The sequence below is a fragment of the Anneissia japonica genome, unplaced genomic scaffold, assembly GCF_011630105.1.
Source record: "Anneissia japonica isolate Jap-2015-1 unplaced genomic scaffold, ASM1163010v1 scaffold287709_len1912824_cov184, whole genome shotgun sequence".
In the NCBI taxonomy this organism is placed as follows: domain Eukaryota; kingdom Metazoa; phylum Echinodermata; class Crinoidea; order Comatulida; family Comatulidae; genus Anneissia; species Anneissia japonica.
The window spans coordinates 1022776-1032840 of NW_022751466.1; the positions used below are offsets into that span (position 1 = coordinate 1022776).

The following is a 10065-nucleotide window of genomic DNA, read 5'->3' on the forward strand; positions in this document are numbered from 1 at the left end:
GCGGCCATGTACACGTGGATGGAGCAGCAGAGGGCTAAGGGAGTGTCTGTTCAGGGACCGTTGTTAAGAGAGAAGGCTGTCTCTTATACAGTTTATTACATGAACATAGGCCTAATTAGTGATCAAGATCTACTGTGTGTGTGCAGTCGCTTGTATATGTTTGTATGATAATCTGATCTAAACACAATACATTTATTTTAGTGTTGTTTTTTGTTTGTTTTTTTTTCATTTTGGAAATTGAACAACAACAATTTAGGCCAAAAAATGGCTACAGTATCCGAAAACGCCATTCCTCTACACCCAGGCCCAATATTTGTTTTTAAAATGACCTACAGAGAATGAATGAAAATAAATGGGGAAAAATAATGCCACCCTAGCTTAGCCTACTGCACTAAATTCTGATATTCACCGTATATTTTGAGTATTTATTGGCGGTCACTGTACTTTATTATGAATAGGACTACAAATAGTAGGCCTATTGTACACTAATTATTTTTGATATAGGCTTACCATAATATATTTTAAATGCAAGGAATTATTCCCAACTATTATATCGGAACAAATTATAGACAATAAATCAATGGATAGAAAGCAATTTAAAGAATGAAATAATGATAATATGTTAAGAGATCGTAATTCAGTAAATATCAAAATAGCCCATTGAGTACAGGACCAGAGTCTAACTTTTACTTTGTAGAGTATGTCAAAACCACAGGCCCTAAACTTCCAGCCCGGTGATTCAGTACACCGCAAGGAAGACTTTCCAAGTCCACTTGATACGCCGTGGCGTATCAACAATTGAAAACTACTTTTATATATTACCAGTGCGTTTTATAAATGAAATTAAAATTCCTGTAGTAAAATAACATAGTCATTTGGTACATTCAAGCGTTAAAAAACGATTTAATGATTATACATTTTAAATTTAATTATTTTGAAAAATTATTATAAAATTAATAACCCCTATGGAATGGTAGAGTCCATGGTTAATCAACGACGCAACAAAACATGTGCTTCGCTGTTTGAAAAGGTGTGAAAGCAATACATTGAACAGCAATCTAGAGAAAACACGGAGAAAACAATATTTTACAGTATACAATACAATACCTTTTTTAAAGAGCCTGATAATCATATATAATAAATATATTCTTTTACACTAAACTTCGATTAATCATATTGAAATAGAATAGAGTCTAGGTTTGTGCCGCATCAAAACATGTGTTTCATCGGTAGAAAATGGTGAGAGCAGTGCATGTAACTGCTAGCTGGAGATTGTTTTTGCTTTTTTTGAAACGTTTCTCGTCACATACAATGGATATACTGTTCCACCAAAGTTCCAGATTAATCAATATTAAAATAGATAATATATAGGCCTAGGACAACTGCTCACATTTATATCAGATAAAGGTACGTTATATGAAGTTCAATATTTTTTTTTTGTATTTCGCTAACAAAGGAAGTGTACCCCTAAGTTCATGATCGAATGTAGGCCTACTGTAGTAGACCGATATCTGTCTGTCGTCCTAGACAGTTTTATTTAATAATCTTAATTAATACTAAAACGATATAAGAATTGATAATTTTAAAGACTAACTGTAAAAATATATAATTAGGCCTAACAAAAATTCATAAAAATTGCCTGTTTTCGATTTTTAATGTTACTCCGTAATTTTTCTGAGTAAGCCAAAGCAGAGGCCCTATCCATGGAGGTATAATATCTATGTCCTAGGCCTCTCCTAGTTTTATATGTTTGCTGTCTGTTGGTTTTGATCGTAACGGTGACGATAATCTCGATAAATTATTAATGTAATTCTCAGAAATATAACGTGAGCTTGCGTTACTTCCAATAGGGTTTATTTTTATATACGAGACGTTTTTGTTTGTGTTAATTGGGTTTTTACACTAAGCCTGTTATCAATTCCCCACTACGAAGTGGAGTAGCCCAGGAAAATAATCCCAACGCGTGGCCAACTATGGGATTAAACTGCCTTTAATCGCATCGCGTGGTCCACTCGTATACGCGTTGCTTTATTTTGCGAGGCTCCCTAACTAATCAATCGGCAGTCAATTAAGTGATCAAGTAAAACATAACATGATACCTACCATAGCACGCTCACTTATACGGATGATGATAATACTATCTACGCGGTTGAAATCATACTCTTCATTGGTATTGTCAAAACGCCGTCCTTTTTGGGTTTTCTAGAACAACTTCTACAGGGTACAAAAGCCATGCGAAGAAAAATACTGTTTCGACTCCAACACTTGTATCAATGATAACGTAACCTGTAGTTGTACCTTCAGTATCATTGATGGGCAGCGCTTCGCTATACAGCTTTCGGTAAATAGCAAAATATTTAGATTTACGTTAATAATAACAAATCAAAACTAAATGTTGTAAGATCGTGGATATATATACCGGTAAATAGGCCTATATATAAGGATATAAATAGGCATGATATAAAGTGAGCATTTCATGCAAGCATGATTGGAAACAATAGGATATATATATAGGCCTACTTGATATGATTATTCCAACATGTTCCTATTCGAGTACTGTTATTATTTATTTATGTGTAGATAGCGGGATAGATCGATGGAAGATTAGATGGATAAATGAATAGAATAATGGATGAACGAGAATACTTTTTAACAAGCAAACAAGTAAAAGTCAGTCAGTCAATTAACCAATATTATGTAGCATTAAATTGGTCATTTAAAGTATCTAATAGTCTATAAACATCTAGTAAGGCACAGATCAAAGACATTAGTTTTTGCTGGTATAACTTTGTTTTATAAAAACGTATGTACGTGGTAAGCCACAAGCAGTAGTGAGTAGGCACTTTACGCAACAGGATGGGAAGACAGGTGGACAGCGGTTCTGTGCTCGTCGAAGCGTGACGACCATCAGTAAATACTTGGGCGCTTAACCCGAATTGTCGTTGTCGACGGCTCCAAATCTTCTTGCGTAAAGTGCCTATGTTGCTTCGAAATGCAAACCTTCATACAATACTTTATAAAAATATCCTTAAACATTACAAACCAATTTAATGGTTTTCGGAAAACTACTAAGACAGAATTATTTACACGTCTTATAATTGAGGAAAAAACTAATAATTGAGTTTATCTGTTGATTTATTGGGAAACTTAATGTCCGAAAAACAGTGTCTGTGAGATAGTTACTCAAAGAAATTTTATTTTGGTATTTTTTTTTTCTGTATATTTTGGTTATGCTGAATCCAAAAATGCGAGGGTCTATTGTATTCTCTGCCATTTTGAAATTTCAAAATGGCTGCCATTTTTCTTTGTTTTCAGCTCAACACAGACCTTCTATATACAATAATATCAACAGTTGTAATTTCATAACTAATGTAAATATTTTTTTCAAAGTTTTTCTTTAATCAATTTTAAAGACTATTTATTTAATTTATTTTATTTCATTTAAAACATCTTTAGACAGGATAACATACGGTATATACAGGCGAAATCTAACCGCTGTTTTACAATATGGTCCTGCAAAAACACAGTACAATAACAACAACAAAAAGTAACCAGCACAGTACAATAAAATAAACAATATTAACAACTCTGGTGGAAAACTATCCCCCGCCGGACACCAACCCTGTACTTCTGAGTCAAGGTTTCGGGGCCAGGAATTACCGCTCAAGGTTAAGCTTAACTACAATAATATGGTAAAAACTACCCCACGCCGGACACCAACCCGGTATTTCTGAGTCAAGGTTTCGGGGCTGGGATTACAAGGTAGGACAAATACTGTACAATTACTTAAATAGATAAAATTGGTAGAAACTATCCCCCGGTATTTCTGAGTCAAGGTTTCGGGGCTGGGATTTAAATGTTAAAAATATAGACCAAGAAAATATAAAAGGAAATGAACTATAAGATAGCAATTGTAATTAACATCAATAATTTCTTACCAGGATCGCTAACGATTCGTTGGTTACATCCGAACGGTCGGATATCGTTGCTGCTAGTGAATCAATAAGGCCTGTAATACTTTCGGATGCGCTTGAATAAAAATAAGCACTTCCTCCAGATACGCTGGACAAATCCGATAAGGCGTTGTCTGCGTTACGTCATCTAGAACGCCATTAATGTCTGGCCATTCATTGTTTTTGCCATCACTTATGACAAGTAGATACCCACCATTCGGCGACTGACCTGAAGATAGAACCTAAAAGTAAAATGAACACTTTAAAATATTGGCAGACCCATCATCCTTAAAAATTGATCCTAATAAAGAAAGCAAAGAGTTGTGAGAATCACTTCCAGTATTGTGACAGTGGAGTTATAATAAGAATGAAAGATCAATGAAGAAAATCGGACCAATAAAAGCAAGTTGTGAAAACATTTTGTTCAGATAATGGGCGTTTCATGGCATTTTATGCTGGAATGTCCAAAGTAACAAAAGGGGGTTCTTCGGTACCATGAGCATCCCCGCCCCTCGTCTGGGTATGCCACTGGAAATGTTATGTCAACATCATTCTACCAAACCTTATTAATATTTTACAACTGAATCATTGACCGTTTTCACTTGCCTCTATTCCTTTTAGAACACCTGACCCAATGCTTGTCCTACCGCTTACTGATGAAGGTAGAGCTGCAATAAGTTTATCTCGGGAGCTGTCATCAGACACAAGTGTGAGAGGAGCAAGCTCTGTGCCAAACGTGGAAAACTCGACAATGCCAACATGACTTCCAGTGTCAATGGTAGAGCTGAGGTACCGCATAGTTCATTGACGAAGTTTCTTTAAGGGAACACCCTGCAAGAATTTGAAATTACCTAGTGCGGCTCAAGGACGCATGACATTAGCGGATCTGAGCCACCCTCTCCCCCTTTAGCTGCAGAACAAACAACATTCTAGACCTAAATTTTCAGGGCCCTTGAGCTTTGGCTGTAAACTGTTTTAGAAATCTAAAAGTACAAAATAAATGTAAGGCAGACATATATCTAACATAAATGTAGGCCTAACAGTAGAACTTTAAGGTCTTGAGAAGAGTTTATGGTAGTTTTTAAGAATTGTATTTCTTTTTTCATTTTGTTTAAAATACATCCTGTCTCTTATACACATCTCAAATTATAGACAATAAATCAATGGATAGAAAGCAATTTAAAGAATGAAATAATGATAATATGTTAAGAGATCGTAATTCAGTAAATATCACATAGCCCATTGAGTACAGGACCAGAGTCTAACTTTTACTTTGTAGAGTATGTCAAAACCACAGGCCCTAAACTTCCAGCCCAGCCCGGTGATTCAGTACACCGCAAGGAAGACGTTCCAAGTCCACTTGATACGCCGTGGCGTATCAACAATTGAAAACTACTTTTATACATTACCAGTGCGTTTTATAAATGAAATTAAAATCCCTGTAGTAAAATAACATAGTCATTTGGTATATTCAAGCATTTAAAAACGATTTAATGATTATACATTTTAAATTTAATTATTTTGAAAAATTATTATAAAATTAATAACCCATATGGAATGGTAGAGTCCATGGTTAATCAACGACGCAACAAAACATGTTCTTGGGCGTTTCATGGCATTTTATGCTGGAATGTCCAAAGTAACAATAGGGGGTTCTTCGGTACCATGAGCATCCCGCCCCTCGTCTGGGTATGCCACTGGAAATGTTATGTCAACATCATCTACTAAACCTTATTAATATTTTACAACTGAAGCATTGACCGTTTTCACTTGCCTCTATTCCTTTTAGAACACCTGACCCAATGCTTGTCCTACCGCTTACTGATGAAGGTAGAGCTGCAATAAGTTTATCTCGGGAGCTGTCATCAGACACAAGTGTGAGTGGAGCAAGCTCTGTGCCAAACGTGGAAAACTCGACAATGCCAACATAACTTCCAGTGTCAATGGTAGAGCTGAGGTACCGCATAGTTCCTTGACGAAGTTTCTTTAAGGGAACACCCTGCAAGAATTTGAAATTACCTAGTGCGGCTCAAGGACGCATGACATTAGCGGATCTGAGCCACCCTCTCCCCCTTTAGCTGCAGAGCAAACAACATTCTAGACCTAAATTTTCAGGGCCCTTGAGCTTTGGCTATAAACTGTTTTAGAAATCTAAAAGTACAAAATAAATGTAAGGCATACATATATCTAACATAAATGTAGGCCTAACAGTAGAACTTTAAGGTCTTGAGAAGAGTTTATGGTAGTTTTTAAGAATTGTATTTCTTTTTTCATTTTGTTTAAAATACATCTTACACTTTCAAAAAGAGCCTTATGTAGTCTTATTTAGGTTATCATAAAGCAATAGCGCTTGGCCTCAATAAATACTGTAGTGTTTTTGAAATTCATTTATTAACACAAACAAGAACATATGTTTATATATGAGATCCGAACAAATTATATAATTTTTTGTAGCATATCTCAGACATCAATGGCGCGAAGATCCGGGGTTTGGTGGGGGGGGTTCATAGGATTCGGACAAACCTTCCATCCCCTCCTGTGAAGAAATGTGAAAAAATACTACTGGGTTCTGGCCTACAAAAGGATGCTAACCTACCTAGGCATAGGTTGACAGATCGGACTAAAAAGACTTGACCTAACTTGCTTTCAATTAAATAAAATTAAAAAAGCTGTTTTTGGTTCGAAGTCGTAAACATAATTTCTGTACGGAAGTGCGTTCTTCATGCCTATTGGTTCATCGATTCATGGAAAAAAGAATACGTATGCAAACATTAAATGTTGTTTCTGTATGTATACACACATAATAGACGTATACTGTAATAAGAATTAGAAAATTTACCTGCCCGTTTTCAAAAAGGAAAAACCTAGAATTTTGAAGAACTTAAAAGTCATTAAAAAACACCTCATTAGCCGGGAAAGCTCATTTACCCGCGATGGAATCAAAATTTTCCCGGAGGAGAATCCTCCTTTCTTTTTCGGGTTCATCGATTCGTGGAATAACAAATATGCATGCAATTACAATTTTTTTTTTTCTGTATGTATACACACTTAATAGACCTATTTAGAATAAGAATGATAAAATTTAAGCTAACTTGCTATTCATTAAAAGACACCCCTTGAAGTCGGGAAAACTCATTTCCCGCCATCTAGAAATCAAAATTTTCCCGGGGAAGGACCACCAGAACCTCCCTCCCCCACCCTCTTTTTGGATGGGTTTTTTGGCAAATTGTTTGACCCACCCCGCTAAGTTTGAATCCAGATCTACCCCAGCATGATCAAAAGAGTGAAATGTGAGTTTGCTCATAAACAGATTTGATTTCCCAACCAAGCTCCAGTAACAAAGTTGGTTGAGGCGTGTGTGTATAGAAGACAGCAGAAGGTTCAGGGTTTTGAACGCAGGTTGGGTAAAAATGTTCACACTTGCAATATAGCATTACTATAGCATTTCTCATATACATCTATCATGAATAAGAGTTCCTTATTGGTTGTCTGGAAACAAAATTATTTCAGCTGGATCGACCTGCGCATTATTTTGACAACTGGTACGCCTTAATGGGGCAAGTAACTGACTGAGATTCAACAGAATGTTCTGTAAATGAATATATCAGATATGTTACTTTATGAAAATGGAATTGTCATTACAAACTATTGGGACCAAATACGTACTGCTGTGATGTTTCGGATCTTCATCAGACAATGGCTGGTTTTCTTTCTAACGTTGACAACCGACCGATACGTCACAACAGATCGTATTAAGTCTTGGTATAAATTATTATGTTTATACACAATAGAAACCAGATAAAATTACTTGGGCAGTTGGGTTTACATAATTTTATGTAAACATACCGTATATAAACAATAATGCAGATCAATAGCAAGAATAATAGTTAAAACTATTAGAAGAATCGCAGTTAAAGGAAGGTGGATACATGATGTTTAGAGTCAATGGGCGTATTCGACTAATCGTTCTTTGTTAAACCACACCCACCTGCGCAGTGGTAAATTCCTACTAAACGAAGACGACCGGTCGAATAGAAAACTAACAAAACAAAATGGCTGCATAGTTACCGCAATGCACGCTGCATAATCAAGATTGCTTCGGCTTGTAGCAGTATAGATTTTTTTTGTAAAAGTAATGTTTCATCCAGTTTTTGAATTCTATTAGGCTACAATTATTTTTTGAATTCATGTGGGTAAATATTATAATTTTTATTTTCTAAAATTTAATCTAAATAATTAACGCAAATGCTTTTTTCTAAACTGACCAATCGGCCATGTTTGTTTTTGGTCACCTTGATAACTTAACGCAGATTACGTTAATTTTCGTTGTCAACGAAGTCTATTTTACGAACCAGTCGAATGAAAATAATACTCAACGAAAATTCGTAGTCAACGAAGTGAACCAGTAGAATACGCCCAATGATGCTTTCTGTTATGATTAATTCTATGTTTAGGACGGTGAGTATACGCAAAACTTAGGCCTACCATCATGCTTTCTGAGGTATCAAGAACCAAGACAACGCGTCGCGTTGTAGACTGAACAATTCGAAATTTCGGCGTTGTATCCACGCTTCCCTCTTTCAGTGGTGGATTTTTACCGCCTATGAAGTCATCTGTTTCAAGCATTACTTCCCACTTTTAGTTTCACAAATGGTATTTTGTCTGTTTGGGGCCTCTTCAAAATGTCTATTGTTAGGGTCAATTTTATCTTCTCTACAAAAGAAGCTTATCTGGAATATAAATACAGTAATACGTTAAATCTTTACGTAATGCACGCTTATGTCTACATTTTCTTTCTTTATGAAGCAATATGCAAATGATTACCAATAGCAAATCTATTTACTAAATTATTTTGGGAGTCGAAGTGTCCGTTATTATTTGTTTTTAACAAGTAAAAGCTTACCGACGGCAAATATTGTTTGTACATAATCGAAACATTTGCTGTCTGCTTTTCGTCAGGGATGAACTTACAACTCTTGGTGTAAACTCCAGTTCCGGGGTCTAATGTGCATTTTTTATCTTTTGAGGTATTGTCTTCATAAACACCAGCAACTGATTGAGAACATCGTGTTTCTTCTATCTTATTACCTTCCATAACAAAAAATGGTGTAGTGGTTGAGTATTCATCGAAAACACCCCATCGTAGATGTGCCCACTCGTGTACAACAGTTTTATCTGAAAGTTACATAATGATTAAAACAAAGAAGAAAAAAAAAGAAGTGAGAGGTAAAAATTACAAAAGCGCTCGAGCAGAAGCAAAGTAAATTTATAAAATATGTATACCTTAGCTGATCGCTTGGCTGAGATGTATTGTTCCTGCTTCTTGTTCTGAAGACCACGGTTCAAACCCGGCTCCTCGAATAATCCTCACATTGAGAATTATTCGAGAAAAGGACCATATCCGTTTGTGGTGCTGCACTGTGCATTCCACGGGTTCCCAGGACTATTCATATTTCCAATTTCATTATGAACAAGGACAAGGGAAGCATTGTTGTTATATTTTTTATGTGATTTTTCTTATGTATTTAAATGTTTTGTCCTTTCTTAGTGCAATTTTGTATATAATATTTTTAATATTCTTGCATTTCTTAATATATTCTAGTTTTGTATTCATTCATTTCAGCCTTTGGCTGCCGTTTGTATATTCTTTTATACCTAAATAAATAAACAAACAAACAATCAAACAAACAAATAAACAAACATTATAAATAAATAAATAAATATAGAGATATTTCTTTGAATATGTGTATTCATTCTATGTTGTACATACAATGTATTTATGTGTTTTCTATTTATCTTGGTGGTTAGTAATAATAGTAATACCGTACTAAAGCAAATAAAAAATACTACTGGGTTCTGGCCTACAAAAGGATGCTAACCTACCTATGCATAGGTTGACAGATCGGACTAACAAGACTTGACCTAACTTGCTTTCAATTAAATAAAATTAAAAACGCTGTTTTTGGTTCGAAGTCGTAAACATAATTTCTGTACGGAAGTGCGTTCTTCATGCCTATTGGTTCATCGATTCATGGAAAAAAGAATACGTATGCAAACATTCAAAGATGTGTATAAGAGACAGACACAGTACAATAACAACAACAAAAAGTAA

General features: G+C 35.3%; 1 long non-coding RNA gene across 1 annotated transcript; it reads right to left on the reverse strand.

The window, feature by feature from the left end:
- Positions 1 to 5817: 5817 nt before the first annotated feature.
- On the reverse strand, positions 5818 to 9195 carry LOC117121645. The gene is made up of 3 exons (XR_004447610.1): positions 8857 to 9195; positions 8439 to 8683; positions 5818 to 5952 (listed from the first exon to the last, which is right to left on the reverse strand). It is a non-coding gene; the product is annotated as an uncharacterized LOC117121645 (long non-coding RNA).
- Positions 9196 to 10065: the final 870 nt, after the last annotated feature.